Raw genomic sequence first — 19,812 nt, forward strand, 5'->3', positions numbered from 1 at the left:
GATAAGAGTTCAGCTATCCTGTGTGCAATGTTTGTTCTATGAATAAGCATTGAAGTTTCAAGGTAGTACTGAATCCCTTGACAGAGACGGAGTGAAGCACACCCAAATAAAACTGTGAAATGGGAAAAAATGCACCCTTCTATTCTTTGCTTAAGTTCCTAAAAGACTCGCGTGGGAAGTATATATTTCACTGGCCTATCTTCTTCTAATATCTGAGGACAGAGTAACTTCTACATGCACAAATTACACAGTGTGGGGGAATTTAAAGATACTGTCAGACTCAGAGTGACAGGAACTAAATAACACAGACTAGTTTCTTTAGTCTCCTTAGAAAGTGCTTTTGGCATGTGATTGATAGATACGGTGCTAAAACTGCGGGAAGTTCTAGTTAAAAATTTAGATATAAACTCTTATCTTCTTCTTCATACCCAAAACATATACAAACAGAAACAATGGGGTCTCCAGGGCTCTCCTAGTTCTGCATACTAAAGGGTGGAATTTGTTGTCCGGAAAGGGCCCTGTAACTTAAACCTCTTATTAGCTGCTCTGAGCCTGGGTAGAAATCTTTATTAAAGATGAAATCAGTAGATTTAGTGTTTCTGTTTTAATATTGAGATCTGTGATCCACTTTGGCTTGAGTTTGGTGCATGGTGATAGGCTTGGGTCTATTTTCAGTCTTTGGCAGGTAGCTAGCCAATTTTCCCAGCACCATCTATTAAAGAGGCTATTGTTCTTCCCGTGAGTTTGTTTGGCCCCTTTATCAAAGATTAGGTGGCTGAGTGTGTTTTTGGTTGTGGCTGTTTCTTCCAGTCTGTTTCAATGTTCCTCAGGTCTGTTTTTTAGCCAGTACCAGGTTGATTTTACGACAGTACCTTTGTAGTATAATTTCAGATCAGGGACTGTGATTCCACCTGACTTGTCCTTGTTGCCTAGGATTGCTTTTGCTATACTGGGTCTCTTCTGGTTCCAGATGAATTTAAGGCATGTTTTCTGGAGATCTGGTAGTTATACTAATGGTAGTTTAATGGGAATTGCATTGAATCTGTACAGCAGTTTTGGTAGTATGGCCATTTTCACAATGTTGGTTCTTCCTATCCATGAGCAAGGAATATTTTTCTATTTATTGAAATCTTCTTCCATCTCTTTTTTCAGAGTACTGTACTTTTCACTGAAGAGATCTTTTACTTCTTTTGTTAGATTGATTCCTAAATATTTCAATTTCTTGAATGTTTGGTTTCCTCAATTTCCCTCTCAGTCTGTTTGTTGTTTGTGTATAGGAATGCTATCGATTTTTGGGTGTTTACTTTGTATCCAGTTACACTGCTGAATCTGTTGAGTAATTCAAGGAGTCTTCTTGTGGAGTTTTTGGGGTCTTCCATGTAAAGTAGCATATAAATTCTGAGGTAGGGTAGACATTGTGAAATGATAGGAAAACGCTCAAGGGTAAAGGGCAACTGGGATGTGGGAAAAGAGAAGGGAAAGAGAAATTTTGTATGTATGTATATACAGGATAGTTAACATAGTTGTTCTACTGTTTTCTATTTTTTTACTGAAAGAAACTGTTATTGAGTCCTTGATTGATCAATATTATATATCTCTATGTGTTTTCATGAGAAACCACTTTGAAGATATCAATATGTAACGCAACAAGCATTGTTAATTTCCTACCACTGTGTTTGTAACTCTGTCCTGTTCTTTTGCTATTTTGTAAAAGGTTGTCTGTTAATATTTTCCTCCTTTTATTTTTAAAATAAAAAAAGATTAAATCATACTTATAAATTTAAGTTATTGAAGCCATTCATACTTCGTTCATTGGATTTTACTTTTATTTAATTCAGGTCTGATTGCATTTGCTAAGATTAGAAATACTGTATCATTTGTACCATTGCTGTACTGCACTCTATGTATGTATTATTTACAAATATTCACCTCAAAATTTTTAAGTCTATCTATGCTATACAAAATAACATAGGGTGTGTGCTTAGTAAACAATACCAATTAACAGTTTCATGTTATTTTCACTTATATTTTGGGATTTAATAGACTAATAGAAAATATAACTTCTCTGTTTCTATTACTTAAAATCTGTTTAAGAACAAAGATGCTATCATGACTTTAATTATTATTATATGCCATTTTATCATTATTTGCATATTGTATTGTACAAAATAGCTATTATAAAAATTATTACAATTTTGCTCCAAACAATTGCTGAAATTTCACTCTGAACAGGATAAAATATAAAAAGGATGAATATTCCTGTATTTTAGTATGGAAGAAAATGGATAAAATTATTATGTTTCTAGTATTTTACTGGTCTTTTACGTGTATATATTATAGCTCTTCCACACATTGTGCTTTCTGATATAAATGTTTTACCCTGTCCTTATTTCTTTTCCTTGTCTCTTTGATCACTTCTGCCTCTCCAATTGAAACTATCATTGATAATGACAACACTCAAATATGTAAATTATTTAATGTTACCTATTTGTACCTTAATTTATGCAAAAAGTTATATAATTTAAAAGTATTCTACATGTCCTAGTTAAGTCCCTTTGCTGTATTTTCCAGCTGGAGCAGCCCTGCTGCAGACCTGCTATGCTGTCTGGATCTTTGGGATGAACTTGGGCTCCTCCATCACTGCTGCCCATCCACATTTCACTCCCCCAGAAGCTCCCCCATTTCTGTTGAGGCTCTCAACTGTCACTGTACTCACAAGTAAATCCACACCAGGAGGTGACTACCATCTTGGAGGAATTCCTCTGCCCTCCTCCTCTCCCCATAAACGATGTTTTAGAGATGTAATAGCTTTATTTGGGCTCTTTTGAGACATCCATGTAGGCTGAAAATTTCAGATTTTAATGCACCAGCATAATACACTTTCTTGTGTGTTTCTTCCACCTTTGTTTCCTGAATTTTCTTACTCAGTCCATCTATGGGACTTTATGTCCCAGTGAAGGGTTGATAGCCCATAAACTTTCACATCCAGTTCACATTTTTAAGGTACTCAGTCTAATAAATTTAATAGCAAGAGTTATCTCAGAAACCATATGATCAGAATGGACATTTAGAATTTGTGAAGAAATGTCAAGTCAGTATGGACATATTCTCTAGCATAATTGTTGCTAACATTTTACTTATTATTAATTATTAATTGGGATAAAGTACAGGTGAGGGGTGATCTAGAAAAAGCAATGACATTACTTCTAGGCTACTGTCCAAAGTATAGGTATGGCTCAGTACTTTTATGGGATCTCAGATAGAGATCTTTCATAGGTATAGACCTAGATATATATAGAGAGAGATATAGATATAGATGGATATGTATAATATATATGTATGTATATGCAATGGTAATGGTAGTGGTAGAATAAACTAATTGATAAGGAACACTCATGTGAACTTGATGAAATAGTCTCTAAAAAAAATCTACAAGGTGTAGTCCTACAATCTGAAGAACCAGTGCCTTAAATCTTGAATATAAAGTGGGCTTTTGGTGAATGAGATGCTGATGTCAGAAATCCCCTTGATCAAATATTGAGAAAGGACTTGGGTTTGTAGGGATATATTAATAAACTTACTGCAGAAAGTAAGTTCTCACCCATGTTTTGTGGGTCTTCTGAGAAATTATTCTTTCACTAAGGCAGCATGAAATCCCTAATGAGGTTGTTTTCAAAATATTTGAGGAGCTCACTGGTATACGACCTTTGTAAGCCAAGACTGAAAGTTAGAAAGTCTGCTGTGGAATTGTCTCATGCGAACAGATAACAAGACTCTAGAATGTTCGAAACTTGGCAGAACATGTTATTACAAACAAAGTGAATGGAATTACTGTAATAGGTGTAGCAACCTGACAGTAAAGATGTCTCAATCTCCAAACCACAATTAGATCATTTATCCTATGGACATTTGAATAGGTGGTTCCTCAATGTTTATAAATAAATTATAAGTAATTAAAAGTTTGCAAACTTTTATTATAATGTAAAGCATTTAACCTTTTCTCAATGTGAAGACCTAATCTTAGTTCATGAGTCCACAGTGTATTGACTTAAGGAGCAAGAACCTCACCTTAAACTCAGAGTACACAGCTTTACAAATGCATCTATTCAATAATCCTTTGGTCATGCTCTAAAGCTACTGCAGCCATTTGCTCAGGAAATTGTTCACTGAGAAAATGGGAGACCTCAGATAATTTGAATGCACATTGATATAATATTTGAAAAGTAATCAGCACCCTACAATTCTATTGAAGTTCTTGAGCCAAATGGGGGTAATAGAAGTAAAAAATGAATGAGATAGCCCAAGTCCATCTCACAGGGCATTCAGTGCTTCTGGGGAATTTGAATATAATTTCTATTTTAATTTGATTTATTATGCTTAAAAGCTGGCAGAACTTTCATAATGTTTCTCTGACCAGTGACATTACAGTGATTATTGTAGAAATATAAAAATGGAACCTTCTGAAACAGTCCACTTCACGTCCATATCCAATAGTACAATTCAGAGGGAGTGTCTGATCTAAAGAGGAATTTCAGGTATTAGTGTCAGCATCAATTATTTTGGCATTAATGATGTAAGGGTGGGAGTCTGTAGCATTTCCCCTTTGCATTTTTCAATTCATGAGTTTGATCTTAGTGTAAAAGGATAGAGCATGGTGGTGGATGACAGGCCACTGTCGAAGACCATTTGCAGCTTCTGGTTACTATCGACACAGTTCCTAAACTTGCTATACAGCTCTTAGTTTAAAAAAGTTGTATTTCTCAAAAAGAAGACCTCAGATTAGGTTTCTGATATGTCAGAAACAAAATACTTTTTCTTATTCCAGAGTTTTATTAACAATCTTGATTTCTGTTGTCATATAATCTATAAGGATCTTGATCACTTTGACCTTCTTTGTAACATCACTCTTTCGCTATATTAAAGACATCATGATACTCGAGTAGGCTCACAGCAAGTTCTAAGCATCCTACGTGCCCTGCTAGGATACATACATGATAAAATGGTAAATAAATAAGAAAAAGATTTGATAGGTACTTGTACATACGGAGAAGTCCAGTGAATTGGAGTATTTCTGAATATCTTTGCTAAGTTTAGAAGAAAAAGTATTGTGTCTCCCCTTAAAATACATCATTGGGTGGAAATCCAATTTCAGAAGCTGCATGAAAATACTGTACCAACATTAAAGGTCCATTGCTTGAATGTGATGCAGAGCAAGGTAGGATTCTGCAGTAGGTGCAGGCTGTAGTGTAAACTATTCTCTTTGGACATGAAATTAGAAGTAGTCAAGTAATGCTATAAACACCCTCATTGGTAAAGATGAACATCCACTAAGGAGATTTTCTAGAATGTTTCTGTACAGATGTTGAAGGTGAAAAGGCAAGGTCATGCCATATGTGTCAGAGGGCTAATGTCCTTTCAATACATATGCACACACATACATACATGTATGCATATACATATATACACACACATCACACATCACACATCACACATCACACAACTTTTAGTGTGTCCCTTGCTTTAAATAAAGATCAAGTGCCAGACCATGGGACTCCAGGTGATTATCCACTCGGAGCTATGTATTATCAGAGCTTACAAGCATATTGTCAGATAACTTGCAGTATTCCATTTTCAAATGGAAATCATTTGTTATGATAGCCCAGGAATAAAAGTACAGTAATGTACATAAGTGAATGGTTCAAGTACTTTCATATCTGCCAGAATTCCTGTTTCACTGAGAATTCTTTTAAAAACCATATCTATGGCCATCTGACAAAAGAGAAAATAAGTCAGATCTTTTGCATGTAGTTGTCATTATAACATCAGTAGTGGCTACAAGTGGAGCACTGTCTTCTAAGTAAGAAGAGAGGAAAGTAGCCCAGAAAGTTGTTCATTTCATTCCAAGGGAGACTTGGTCAACCAACTGATACAGTTGAAGTCCTGTGCAGCAATTAATACCTTGATTCATTCATTAGAACAAACCTGAAAAATTGAGAACAAGGTAATCTGGGTAGAACCTATAGCCCTTGACTACTCTAATATTGACTATTGGGCCCATGAAGGGTGGCCATGGATGTTGACAGCTATGAGTGGGCCTAATACCATGTCTTCATATCATCAGGACTGATACAGATACCAATCATCTTAAATTTCTGCAGTGATGGCAGAAGATGAAAATGCTGATTCTTAAATAAGAGTTTATGAAATGATCAGCTATCTAATGGCATTTCAGTTATATGTGCTCCTTTGTCTCTCAGAGGAAGTAGTGGTATTTCCTTTCTTACACTAATACAGAGTCTCACTATATTGTTTCTTTGTTCTAAAGGGCATATAGATTGCCAGATGATGGAGTTGCTATCCTACACATTGTCACATACCAAGGAACACTTTTTCAGGCAAATGGACATGAGATTCACTGATCTGACCTTGCTCTCCCTGAGGTACAATCAATAAACAAGAAGACCCAGCTAAAGTATCAAGTAAAAGAGAAGAACTTTTGATGCTATGCAAGTCACTCAATTCTGTGCCTTCAAATTTATACATTGATGCTCTAACCCCCAATGTGAATATATTCAGAGAAAGAGACTTCAAAGAAGTAACTAACGTTGAATAAAGTCATAAAGGTAGAGTTCTAATTTGATAATACTAGTATCCTTTTAAATGTGTGAGATCTCATTATCTCTGTTACTAAAATATGGGACAAAACAAGAAGGCAGTCACCTGCAAGTCAGGAAGACACCTTCACTGGAAGTAGACACCTTCACTGGAAGTGTCATAAAATGGCCTGTTGATCTGACCCTGAATTTCCCAGCACTCGGAACTATGTGAAATTCTGTTATTTAAGCCACCCACCCTCTTTTATATGTAATGACTTTCCAGGGAAACTACCATACTACCTGCTTTAATGATATAGACACAGTGATCTAATGGCTAGTAGAAAGCACTCCCTCTTCAATGTCTAGAAAGTGTCATATTTGGGAACTCAGTTATGGAGTTTATCTGCCAAATCTCCAAATTTCAACTCTACTAGTTAGAGATTACAGTCTCCAGGGAAAGAAAGTTTCTGTCAGGTTAAATTGAATTGGAAAATATGAGGACCATCTGATCACTCTGATGTTTTGCTGGTGAACCAGAGGCAACTTATAGAGTTAAAAGAAAAAGAAAAAAGAAAACACTATTCAATTCTGATCAATGTAATCTTGCAAAGTTGCTCTCATGCAGTACCAGAGAGGAAAATCTCCACATCATGCGGATTCACTGGGATACTTCTTGGTGGCTTTGGCTCCAGTGACAGCAGTTACAAATGGTTCACTGCACCAGCCATGACACAACTAGGTAAGGGAGCCAAACTTCTGAAGGAGTGAGATTTTGATCACACAACCAAACAGGCAGACTACACCGGCCGAAAAGTGCTGCCAAAGGTTAAGGAATCTGAATACTATTGGTAGAGGGGGAACATGCTGGTGATTAGCAATAGACTGATGAACAGATACCAGACACTTCTTAGAACACTTTTTAGAAGATGGCAATTTTCTATTATTGCCTTGAAGGATTCTACTGCCCTATCTTCTGTGTAACCCCATAACAATTATACTTTTGATTCTAGAAAATATTTAGACACCATCAGATAAAGACTGTTGTGAGTGGCCCACAGTACAATATCAATTCATAGATCCATAAAATTTCCTTGAATTCAGGTTCTGGATCTAATGGAAAAGTTTCAATCAGTCCTACATTTTGTGGACACTACTGCTGCTATAGAGAGCCAGGAGCACCAGAATAGCTGCTCCTGGCATCCTCAGGTGATTCACCAGCAGGACTCCACAGACCTCGAGTCTGCCACACCATGTATACTTGAAAAATAAGCTCTTTTCTCTTTATCCCCTGAAAGTGAGCTTCAGAGAGGTGATAGCTTCATAGAACCTCACAGAAGACAGCTTGACGGAGTGACCTGTCAGCTCGTGACAAATCATTGCTCTGTTTCCTGGGAATGTGCTCCGTGGTGAAGCATGAACATCTATGTGTTGCCCCTGGCCCTGCTTTGAACAGCCCCAAGCTAGGACAGTGTTTTTCCTCTTCCTCATTTCTCCCTCCAGATTGACTCAAAGACAGGTATTACCATAACCTTTGTGAAACCCTATAACTGAGATCTAGGAACACTGAAGCACATGGGCAGCTTATTTTGCCATCCTGGCACTAGCTCCGGTGTTTCCTTCTAAGTACGGATGGTAAGAGTATAGTAACAGAACACCTTTGTTCATCTCCTAACCCTTAAAATTGTCAATTCAATTTAAGTATGTGCTGATATACATTTTATATAACATCAGCATTTTGTGCATAATTAATTAATTGTGCTTTATGCTAGAGTTATTTGTTGCCATTATTAATTAATTTTAGAAATTATTAAATATTTACCTGATAAGCCTAGAAATAGGTCTGAATTGTGGAGAAAGTTTTCTGAACCTTACAGTTGTAAATGCTGCCATTTTAGAGATTATGGACTCTGGAGATAAAAGTAGAGTGAAAAGTAAGTTAAAAAAACATGAAATAAACCTGAACAAGGAGTCAAAATAATAAAGAGAAAAGAAGTCAAATACTGTGGACGTTCTCCTCAGCGTGCAGGTTTGTACAAAATGAAGCCTCACGACCTCCCTCTTTGAGCTTTTATTTACTCCAATGGACCTGTAAATTCTTTCTGGGCACTTTTTAAATGCAAAAGTTCTTATGAACACCCTTTCCAGTTTTATGGAGCAGGACAGTCTTTCTTAAGAACAAAGGGACATCCTTTCTTAAAAACATTTTCTCTTTTTATTCCCTTCCCTTCTCCCTTCTTTCCACAATCTCGTAGCCCCATTCCCTTTTGCAATAAAACAAAAACAAAAAAAGTATCTTCCTGTATGCTATTATCTACCTTTTATCTCAGTTTTTAATTTGTTTAAATGTTGGGATTCTCACACAAGACACATCAAGAAGCAGCCTTTTGTAATGCACTCCTGAAGGATGACAGAGAGGATGTGTCCAAGTTTCTGTTGGAAGGTGAGTCTAATTTAGAGGGTGCTCCTTGCTGACAGTTGTAAAGCTTTCTTCTGTCCTGAAGAGAAGAGAAATGCATAAAGATAATTAGTAAACAATCAGCCGGCAACATAGCTCAGTGGCATAAACACCTGCCTGGCAATCACGAGGTCCTGAGTTTGATTTCTGGTACCAAAAAAAGAACAACAAAAGAAACAATGATGGTTAATCATCTCTCTTTACCCAACTCTTAACAAATCTATTTATTATTTCAATGGCATTGTGTTCTGAATGGGTCCTAGCCTGTCTCCTGTATTTCATTATGCTTGAATAACATCTTTATTACCTGCTCAACTATATCACCCCCAAAACTTTTTTTGGCAAAGACTATATGGTTTTGGATGAAGAAGTCAGAAAAACCCTCCCTGAAAAGGTGACATTTGAGTGGATATATGAATAATGTAAAGGGCTAAGAAATATAAAACGTCAGAAAGTGATTCAAGGCAGAGGGGAAAGCAAGAATTCCCTGAAGCAAGAATGGACTTGGTGTGTTTTAGGAACAACAGAAATTCAGTGTAGCAAAAATAAGCTACAGGAGGTCCATTAGAGCTGAAATATTAGGTGCAATAGAAGGCATTCGACGTTCTACTCACTTTAGCATCTCTAGGACAAAATGCCTCACACCTGAAACTTAAAGGAAGACAGATTCATTTTGGGTCACAGGCTCAGAGCACAGGTTCAGAAAGGGACTGGTGGAGGAAAACTGCTCAAAACATAGTGGTCAAGAAGCAGACAGAGAGAGGAGAGGCCTGGACAGGAATCCACTTCCAAATCAGCCCGTGACCCACCCCTGATTTTGCGGGACATGTTAGACCTAAATCTTATCATGCAGATTATGCAAGATAGATTTTGAAGCACTGTGCTGGCTATGTAGAATGCTGATTTAGTCTGTAGGAAATGACAAGCCATCTCCACTAGGGGACTAGTGACCTCCCTTCTGTCCCTAAAGATAATTCTGCATGCTCAGTGAGGAACAGATTGAAGTAAAGGCAAAAATATAGGCATTCAACGCACGGAGGAAGGTATTCACATGTATCTCAGATCATGGGCAATTATCACAGAATATTAGCCTTGGACATGGACATTTATGGATAAAGCAGATTCTACTTTAAGGATAAATGTGACAAGACTTGCTGAAAAGAGGATATAAGAAGAAAAAAACCAAGTAATTTCAGCCTTGTTGTTCAGGAAGTAAAGAAATGGTTGAACTAAAACCTTAAGATATAGCAGTTTTATGCAGAGGAGAATGGAGGATCATAACTACTGTTTGGACAGTGTAGATTTGAAATGCCTGTTTGATGTTCAAGGGAAGGGCCAATTGACAGCCTCACGTATATCTGATTCATGAGACTTCACAGCTGGTCCATGGACTTGATGTCCTTCACTCCAGAGCTTCCAAAACACACAAAGAGTTAGGGTGGAAAAAGAGGCAGTGAGGTGTGGGTTAAACAGGGCAAATAAATAATTCAAAGAGATTAGCACGGCAGAATCACTGTGGTAAAATACTTATAGAGTCACTTGTAAGAAGCAGTCAACTCTAACATCTTTTCTACAGTGCAAATATTTTTAAGAGGAAAAAACAACATAAATTCAAATTTTACAAAAGAATACCCTGAAAATTTAACTGATGAGACAAATAAAGTATATAATATTTTCAAAATGTGAACTTTACAGACAAAATATTTATGTATTTATAAAATTGCCTAGTAAAACGTTTATGATATGACTCATTTTTCTTCTTAATCATATATCTATTTTTAACCAAATTTAACCTTTCATTCTTTCTGTATTATCATGGACAAAATACAGACCCATTTGAGGGTTAATGGCTTCTTGAATCAAGAATTTAAATGATCCTAGCAATACAAAACAAAAGACTGGGCCTTTCTCAATTAGATAATAGACAGGTAAATATTTTTTTCATAACAAATGTGATGTCTACTGTTATTTAATAAATTTAAAACTTCTAGATTCAAGATCCTCCTATACAATAAAGCACACCATTTTGGATTGATTGGTAAGTATGGCCCAGAATTTTTTTCTTTTAGATGATTGAAAAATACTTAACTAATCTGTTTAAACATAATAATTCAGAATATTTATAAAATAATCTTTGTTATTTTTTGAAAACTATTTACCTAAGTCTAATCTTCAAATATATAATATGTTGTCTATCTTGACTAATATTTATCCTAATCTGTTTGATTCCCCACTAAAATTGATCAGGATATAGAAAGTATGAGAAAGTTCAGGCACTTAAGTGTGTTTTCTAAATATTATACTAGTGAAAGTGCCTACGCTGTTGTAGCAAATGTGCACTTGCTTGTACACTGTATAATGGACCCCCTACATGAGCATGTTACCCTGCTATATTAGACTGATAGAAATGCAAAGATCTATAATGTCTATTAATGTACTGTTAATATCTTTGCAGAGAAGCCTTAAGTGAATGTGACAGTTGATAACAATAATTAACCTTATATTGAACCACTAATTAAACGATGCAGTCGGTATTGGCGTGGAGGTTGGGGGTTCTGAAACTTGCCTAACTTGCTCAGCGATCCTTGTAATTCTTCCTGCCCTATTTTGACATGGTTTAAACTCACTATTATCTTTTGTCAAAGCTACAAGATTTAAATCATTATGTAGAACATTTCTGTATATGCGACACACCTATTTTCATTCCCAAGCAAAATTTTTGTGTACTTCAGCAACTAGGTAAATAAAGTAAAACACAACAAAGAAGTGGCTTCAAGCCTTAATTACCCTTATTTATAGTGATTTATCTATTTTTCTAAATGGATTGGAAACATAAAAGAACATATGTTCTTTGTGAGATTTCCAAATTTTAGGGATGAAATACATTTTCATGTAAAAAGTACTTTTTCCTACAGTGAGTTAAAATAACTATTTGATAAGAAGGTACGAAGGGTTTCAAAGGAAATTATTTGTTTTTAAGTGCTGTGTGCTCTTCATCCTGTTTTCTTGTTGAGCCATTCCATCCCCCCTTCAACCCGGTTCTATCATTTCAATGAAAAACTAGTGACCCTCAAAGTCAGTATGAACATAAACATAATAACGCTAACTCAAACTTACATAGATTTCCACTTTATAACTGTTCCTTCAATGAATTCAAAATAACTTTGCTTTCTTTAGTAGTGAATAAAAAAGCCAAAATGTGTTAAATGAAGAGAAATTAGCAACAAATTACAATTCACAATAAGTAACTGGTATCGGCTCATTGAAAAGCAAGATCTTTCTAAATATGAGAAGAGAATTTTTCTAAAGAATCACTGATTATTAAAAAACTAAGAATTATTATGTTACTGACTATATAATCCATTTCTTCAGAAAACTTAGAAAAAATTATCACTCACTAATTCAAGGAATATAAAGGTTTCCCATGGGCCAAATTCTGCTCTAGGAGTTGGGTAATTATTACAGTTCAAATATACCATGCCTACTATGGTAAGAAATCATAGTGAAGAGGGCAAAATGCATGTGTGACAAGAGACAAGGAGTGAGCTTAAGATAAATGCAGGCAGTAGAGTCACAACCTGACTGTAAATACTCAACTGGATACGGGGGCAGCCTCTAAAGAGCCCCAGAGTTTCCTTTCTCCCGGATATACAATATCAAGTTTGGGCTAATGATTCAGTATCAGAGTGATAGCACATTGCTTCTAAGACTTTAAGAGCTGTCACTTCCGTCTCACTCTGACTCTGACTCAGTTTGTCTCTTTCAGGTCATCTACCGTGTAAGGAAGAGACAGTGTCTGTATTCAATAGATGGAAAAACAAAACAAAAAAACCCGCTGGCATCAACCACAAATGAACTCAAAACAAATTGGTCCCTATCAAGCCATAAGATGACTGGATGCTGGCCAAAATGCAGCTCACAGGTGCTGACTCTAAGCCAGATTCCTGACCCGCAGAAATGGTAGCTAGTGTGTGTGTGTTGCTTTAAGATCATGGGTGTTTTTTGTTACACTGTAAAAGATAATTATTACAGAACTTTTAAATTTTCTACTAAAAGGAGTAACAGGTTACTAACAATTCTTAAGTCAGTAATTAACAAACTCAGAGTTATGAGAATGTTGATGGCAGTGGGGAAACCTGAGTATGAAAGAAGACCTAGGAAGCACAGGTGCACATTACAGAGCAGTCATAGTCGTGAAGGTGAAAAATGAACGTGAACCAGACAAGTGAGGGTAGTGAAATGGAAAAATAAGAAAACTATCAAGAGATATTGAGAAGCTAAAATCATCAAGATTGGAGGATGAAGACCAAGGAAGAGATCAAGGACTGGTTTCCAAGTAAAAAACTGTGTTCCGTGCTGACACAAGGAAGCCGGGAAGGATCAGATTTACTGTTTGTTGTTCTGTTTGTTTCTTATTGTTCTGAAGTTGCTGACACTGATTTATATCACTCAAATGGTGCTGCAATATGGATATTCTTTCCTTCTTTTCCCTGAATTCTCAACCTACGCAATACATGGCTTCAGTTACCACTGGTGTCCCCTAAACATCAGCAATCTTTTCAACTCTTCCTGGCTCCTGCATCTACCTCTGCATGCATGACGACACCAGGTTCATATAATTAGTTTGAAGGTACATGACAGTCTAATGATTTACTTTCTGTAGCTTTGACTTCCCAGTTAGAAAGTTAAATGTTGATAAAGGCAGCATATACCACCTAAAAATGAGAACAGGGATGGAGGAAGTGAGAGAAAACCCTAACATAATTTAGCAGAGAATTTATGTTGTAGTATTCAAGGCCTACAGATTTGTTTTCAAACATTTTGTTGAAATTATCACCTCTCTAAGTAGCTTATTAAGATTTAAAGGTCCTTCCTAATTGCCCTTTCCCCATGAAATCAGTATCAAAGATAAATTGCATGTAATATCCTTTGGAGAACTACATACTGTTGTAATACCCAAGTTTACTTTTTCACTCCCTCAACAATTAATTTTCACCCTATTGGGGACAATATCATCCCTTTTGAGAATTCATAACATTCAAAGTGGTAACTCACACTTAATCAAAAAGGGAAAGTTAGGTGTTTTTCAGTAAATTTCGCACTCTTTGCTACAGAAAAAAGTTTTTATTATATTACAGACATATTTAACAGATCATTTTGACAGTGGTACCACTAAAGTTATATATGTGTGAATAAATTTTGTAAACAAATTTATTTATAAAATTGAAAGCATCAAATTTTGTTTTTACCATAAGAATTCACCACTGTGGTCAGGGAATTGTTACCATCTGATGAATGGTTTAGGGTTGCCTGCCATGGAAGCTTTGCTGCAAAAGGAGCATGATTTTGCATTATTTGTATTGTGACAATCAGATCTGCCCATGCAGACTCTGTGAGAGTCAGTTTGACCCAGATGATATAACAAAAGCATAAGCCTTAGAAGCCAGCCAAAAACAACTGGTGTTGTAATGGATTCACTACTGACATTTAGCAATGCATTCACAAGTCACTTAATTTCTACTACAGTGGCATACTTACTAGCTGGTGAAGAATAGTGTGGTCTCTTCTGGGACAGGTTCTCCATCTTCCAAAATCAATTCGTTGAGAAGTGGCATGATTGTCAGCTTTCTGTCACTGTGACAAAATACATGAGATAAGCAACATATATGAAAGAAAGGCTAATTTTGGCCTGCAGCTTCTGTGGGAATCAATATATGCTTTCTTGGCCATGGTATTTGAGGTCTGTGGAAGCAAAGGCATCATCCAAAAAACATGGAGTGGTAGAAGAGGCTGCAGAAAGGCAGAGAAAAGAGGTTTATATCCTAGCTTGCCCCTAATGATTTAATTCCTATCATAAGGTCCTCCTTCTTAAGATTTTACCACCTCCCACTAGAACCACAGACTAAAGACCAAGTTGTAAACACATGGGCTTTTTTCGAACTTTCCAGTTGTGAATTACTGCAAGTGGGTTCACCAGCCAAATGGTACCCAAAGCTTCCTAATTATGTTACATCTTAAAAATGCCCTTGAAGCCTGGGACCTACATCAGCATATCAGTTCTTCTGGTAGACAATTTCTTATGGTAGACAATAGACAATTTCAATAGTAGTTTTAGAATTGCAATTAGAAACTAAAAATGAAGACAATAATATCCAATATAACAACCACTGGTGAATTCCTACCATCTTGTTTAGTGAAGCTCTGTATCATTTCTAATTTTTTTATTTTTATTTTTTTATTCTGTTTAATGGTTTGATCAATCTTGCATTCTTACATCTGGTAATTTGAGCAACTTCAATGAAGGTAACAATACATAATATAACAACCACTGTTAATTCCTTTTATTTTGTTCTGAAACCCTGTATCATTCTTATTGTTTTTGCTTAGTTTTGTTCTTGTCTATGTTGTAGATTTTCTGCTATTGTTCTTTGTTTATTATTCTCTTTAAAAGAAAAAAGAAAAAAAGAAATGACAATGAAAAAATAAAAGCTCTACCCATGTGATCAAAGATAGTTAAACCGGGACTAGGGGTAAAGCTCAGCAAAATAAGTGCCTGACTGGCAAGTGTAAGGTCCTGAGTTCAATGCCCAGTACCAAAAAAAAACCAAAAAACAAAAAACAAAAACACAACAACAACAAAACACAAAGAAATAAAGATATTTACACTGTATACCTGAGAAAGAATATATAATATAACCAGGTCAAGTTTGTAAGCTATATATTAGCAATTTTGTATACATTCACTCATTCAACAAATGCTTATTGAGTGACCTATGATTATGAAGTTCATCTTGGGCTTGAAGGTTAGAAAAATAGAAATAAAAACACTGGCTTCCATGAGCTAAGGGAAGTACATAGGAAGCATCACGTGGAAACTGTGACACAGAGGAAAATTTCCAGTATCCAGGAGTAATGTACCTGCATGGATATCAGGCACATGGAACCAAGGAAGCAACAGTACAACTCCCCTATGACTTAAAGCAGAGCCATACTGGAGAAAGTCCTACATGTTCTCCCTCCCTGGAGAGGTTGGGATCTTCCAGTTACTAATCCTGCAAGGTGAGGAAATTTGAAACTCTATCTCATAGATTTAAAATGTTAAGTAAGCCATTACTATTATGATTGAAATAAATTGGTCATATTAGTTATTCAGCCACATTGCAGAACCCAGAAGGAAGAACGTACTGGGATCAAGGTAAAGTTTCTTTGAAATCAGGAAGGAAACCAACATAGGATGGTTGCCCACAATAGCGGACTGATATAGTCATAAAACACTGGCAAGCTGGTGCATTATGACTGCAGCAAGGCTAAAGGAAAATCTAAAACAGTACATTTGATGTTCTTTTTCCATTAATCTTACCTTCAACTGTTCCAATTTTCTATTCTATATACTAAGAAAAAAAGAATTTCATACCTTCTATATGACATCGCTTTCACTGAAAATTCCTTCTTTTTTGCCACATCTTTGCAGTTTTCTTGTTCTTCAATCCAAGAGGATGAACATCTAGCTATCTTTAGATTTTAGGCTGAAACTTCCCTCCTATGTAAAAAGTCTGTAACCCTCCCAGGTAAATGTGAGGAGAGTTTCCTTTATTTTTCATTTATCACAAGGGGGTTCTTCCTTCACTGCACTTTATACTCACATCTGTGTTCATTCATTCATTCATTCCACAAACATATATTGATTACTACTTTTGATAAACCTTTTCATGATAGGCAGGAAAGTCAGAGAGTGAATAAGAAAAGCTCAATTCTCATCATCAGGGAGTTTAGATTCTAAGATGAGACACAGAGTTTTTCTTGTATTTCCTCTAAGAAGTTGCAAGGTCTTTACAAGGGAGAGCCATGAATTACTCAACTTAGTATCTCAGAATTTGACATAGTTACAGGTACTTGTAAACAATAAATCAAAATAGTTCTAGTCAAATGCATGACAGAGAAACATTTATGAAACAGATCACATTCATACATGCTGAGTTTAGAATTTAAGTATAACTTTTGTGCCTTGTGTATGGAAGATTTTCGAGATTTTTGAAAATCTTACTGCTTTTGGATTGAATTTCTTGTCTAACTAGTCAGGCATATAGATCAAGAATTTAGCTTCCTTACTGTTTGAAGACCATTTTCATTTATTCCTACAGCTATACTTTCTTCTACTGTGGATCGCCAGTGAAAGTTGGGATATGACAGGTTCTTCTCCAACTCTTCCCTCTCCTCCCTTCCTCCACTCCACTCTCCTCCTCCTCCTTCTCGTTTCCCTTTTTTTCTACTTCTTCCTCTTCTTCCCCTCCTCTTCCTTCTTCTCTCTCCTTTTTCCTCTCTCTCCTCTTTTTCTTTTTCTTCTCTGTACATATTCTATTTTCTGTATTTTGTCCTCTAACCACTTCAAGACTGAGGAATTCAGTCCTGTTCTTTAAGTACCTTTGCACTTTCTTTTTCTTTTTGCGTCTTACACTTTCAGAAATTAATGTGTATTTGCAGGAAAAAAACTGGAGATTTTGACCCTTAAGTTTGTGATTCTTTAAAGACTTCAAGCTCCAAATTTGTCTCTTCAGCTGAGTGATATTGCTGACCCTTGTGCCATAACTTCTCCAATAAGTAGTAATCTAAGCTGGAGGAAGTCAGCCTCACTGATATTAGGTAAATCAGAGACAAAACAAGCAATAGGGTTTTAAATACTGTTGTTTTTTGTCTCTTTGGGGGCGATGTTTTATAGTGCTGGGAATTGAACTCCTGACCTTGTGTTTGCCAGGCAGGCACTGTGCCACTGAGATATATTTCTGGCCCTTAGATACTGCACTCTTGACCTCCAAATTTAAAAACCAAATAAATAAGTTCTGAGAATGTTATAATTAGGGATGAAAAATCAGAAAAATGGAACTGGCATGTCAATATTTATGAATTTTCTTCTGACTTGCTTTTTCCTTCTGTAGGAATGGTAAACTAAATACTTTGTCCAATAAGAGCCCTTCAAAATAAAGTGCCCATTGAATGTAAAAATATGGATACAAGTTATTTAATATGAAGTATCTTTTATAACAACAATAATAATAAATGAATGAATGAATAAATAAATGCAAGGTCTTCAATTCTTATCCCTTAAATTTTTTTTCTTCTCCCTGAAGCATGGAGATGCATAACAGAGCGCTGACTTCCATGAACTGATAACTACAGTGATAGCAGTCTACCCAATGTGTGTGACAGACAGGTAACAACGAGCCTGGATTGCTGAAGTCACAGGAGAACAGCTGTATCAGCCATGAATTCTCTTTCAATTTACTAAAGAAGAAAAGTAAATGACAGTTTCCTTCAGACACCATTTGTCTAAACTTTATGTTTTATGCAAATTCATTATTAAATAACAGAAATATGACACAGATTTATTTTTCTAAATGGAACTGTAACTGGATATATTATGACACTGGTATTTCTACATCACTAATTCATATAATTAACAAATCATATGTATTCTTTCCCACAAATGATCATTTAAAAATGAGTGTTAAGTTTCTAAAATCATTACAATAAATATTTGGCAAATATGTTTAAAATTTTAAATTACTGTACTTGTCTTTAAAGAGAGAAGCTATGTCAATTTTCTTAAAATACAGAATAAAGAGTAGTGTTTGAAAATTGATGGAATATTATGTTGAAAACCCTGCACTGACAAATCACCCTGCTTTTTAGAAACATAGACACCCACTGTTTGAAAAATCTCATATCTAACTATCTGAACTCCATGTAGTTGTGATGTAGCAACCTAATTTACTTTATGAAAACACAACACTCAATCACATAGAAAACTCAGGAGAATAGTTGGGGTTAAATTCCTTTAGGCAATACATACTATTATGAAATAGGAAGAGGATATCACTTTTTTAAGGTTGGAATCAGAGGCTCATTAAAATATTCATGATGCATGTGAGATATTCTTGTGGTCCACAAGAGCACCAGACTGAGTGACAGAAAAGATTCTGAGTCCAAAACTTGGCTGCACTGGGAACATGAATTGGTAGGTGAGAAAAATCTCATCTGCCAAAATCTATTTATATATCACATTATGCTGCATGCCAGAAATCCATTGCCATATCTACCCCTCTCTCCAAACTTTTTAACTTAATCTTATTCCATGAAAAACTTATACTGATATTGCATGGTATATTAAACTTATCTGTCATCTCTCTATGTATAATTTGAATATATTTGCTATGATACACTTATCCCACAAACTATGTGATGTATATGTAACTGTGAGATAGGATAAAAGCTCTATCTGAATTTGTATAGCAGGAGAAATTCTTACTTTTTTAAATATAGTTTTTCCATTCAGCATGCTGTAGAAAGTAAATGAAGTTGAATGCATTCTTGTACAGCATTGAGTGTAGTGTGAGAATAATTTCCTTCTACTGGAATCTTTGAAAAATTGCTGTGATGGATCTTGACCACTGCCTAATGCCCCAAAGAAATAGTTTGCCCTTCTCTTGATGAAAGTCAATTGAAACATATTAAAAACTCTTTATAGATACTTATGTTCTAAGCTGTAATACAAAAATAGACTTTTTTTCGATACAAATTTATTTTTACTAACAGAACAGCACTAATTACTAGTCAGGTTTCAACCAGACAAACAGAAAGCAGAGAGACAAGAGAGAAAGAGACTGTCTTCACTGTGGGAGTGGGACTTAAGCCCAAAATCTGAGGTCCAGTAGTCTCAGAAATATATAGGAAGAGGAGATTATTATCACAATTGAGCCCCTACAA

This window comes from Chinchilla lanigera, unplaced genomic scaffold (genome assembly GCF_000276665.1).
Source record: "Chinchilla lanigera isolate Chin_1 unplaced genomic scaffold, ChiLan1.0 scaffold00001, whole genome shotgun sequence".
Lineage (NCBI taxonomy): Eukaryota > Metazoa > Chordata > Mammalia > Rodentia > Chinchillidae > Chinchilla > Chinchilla lanigera.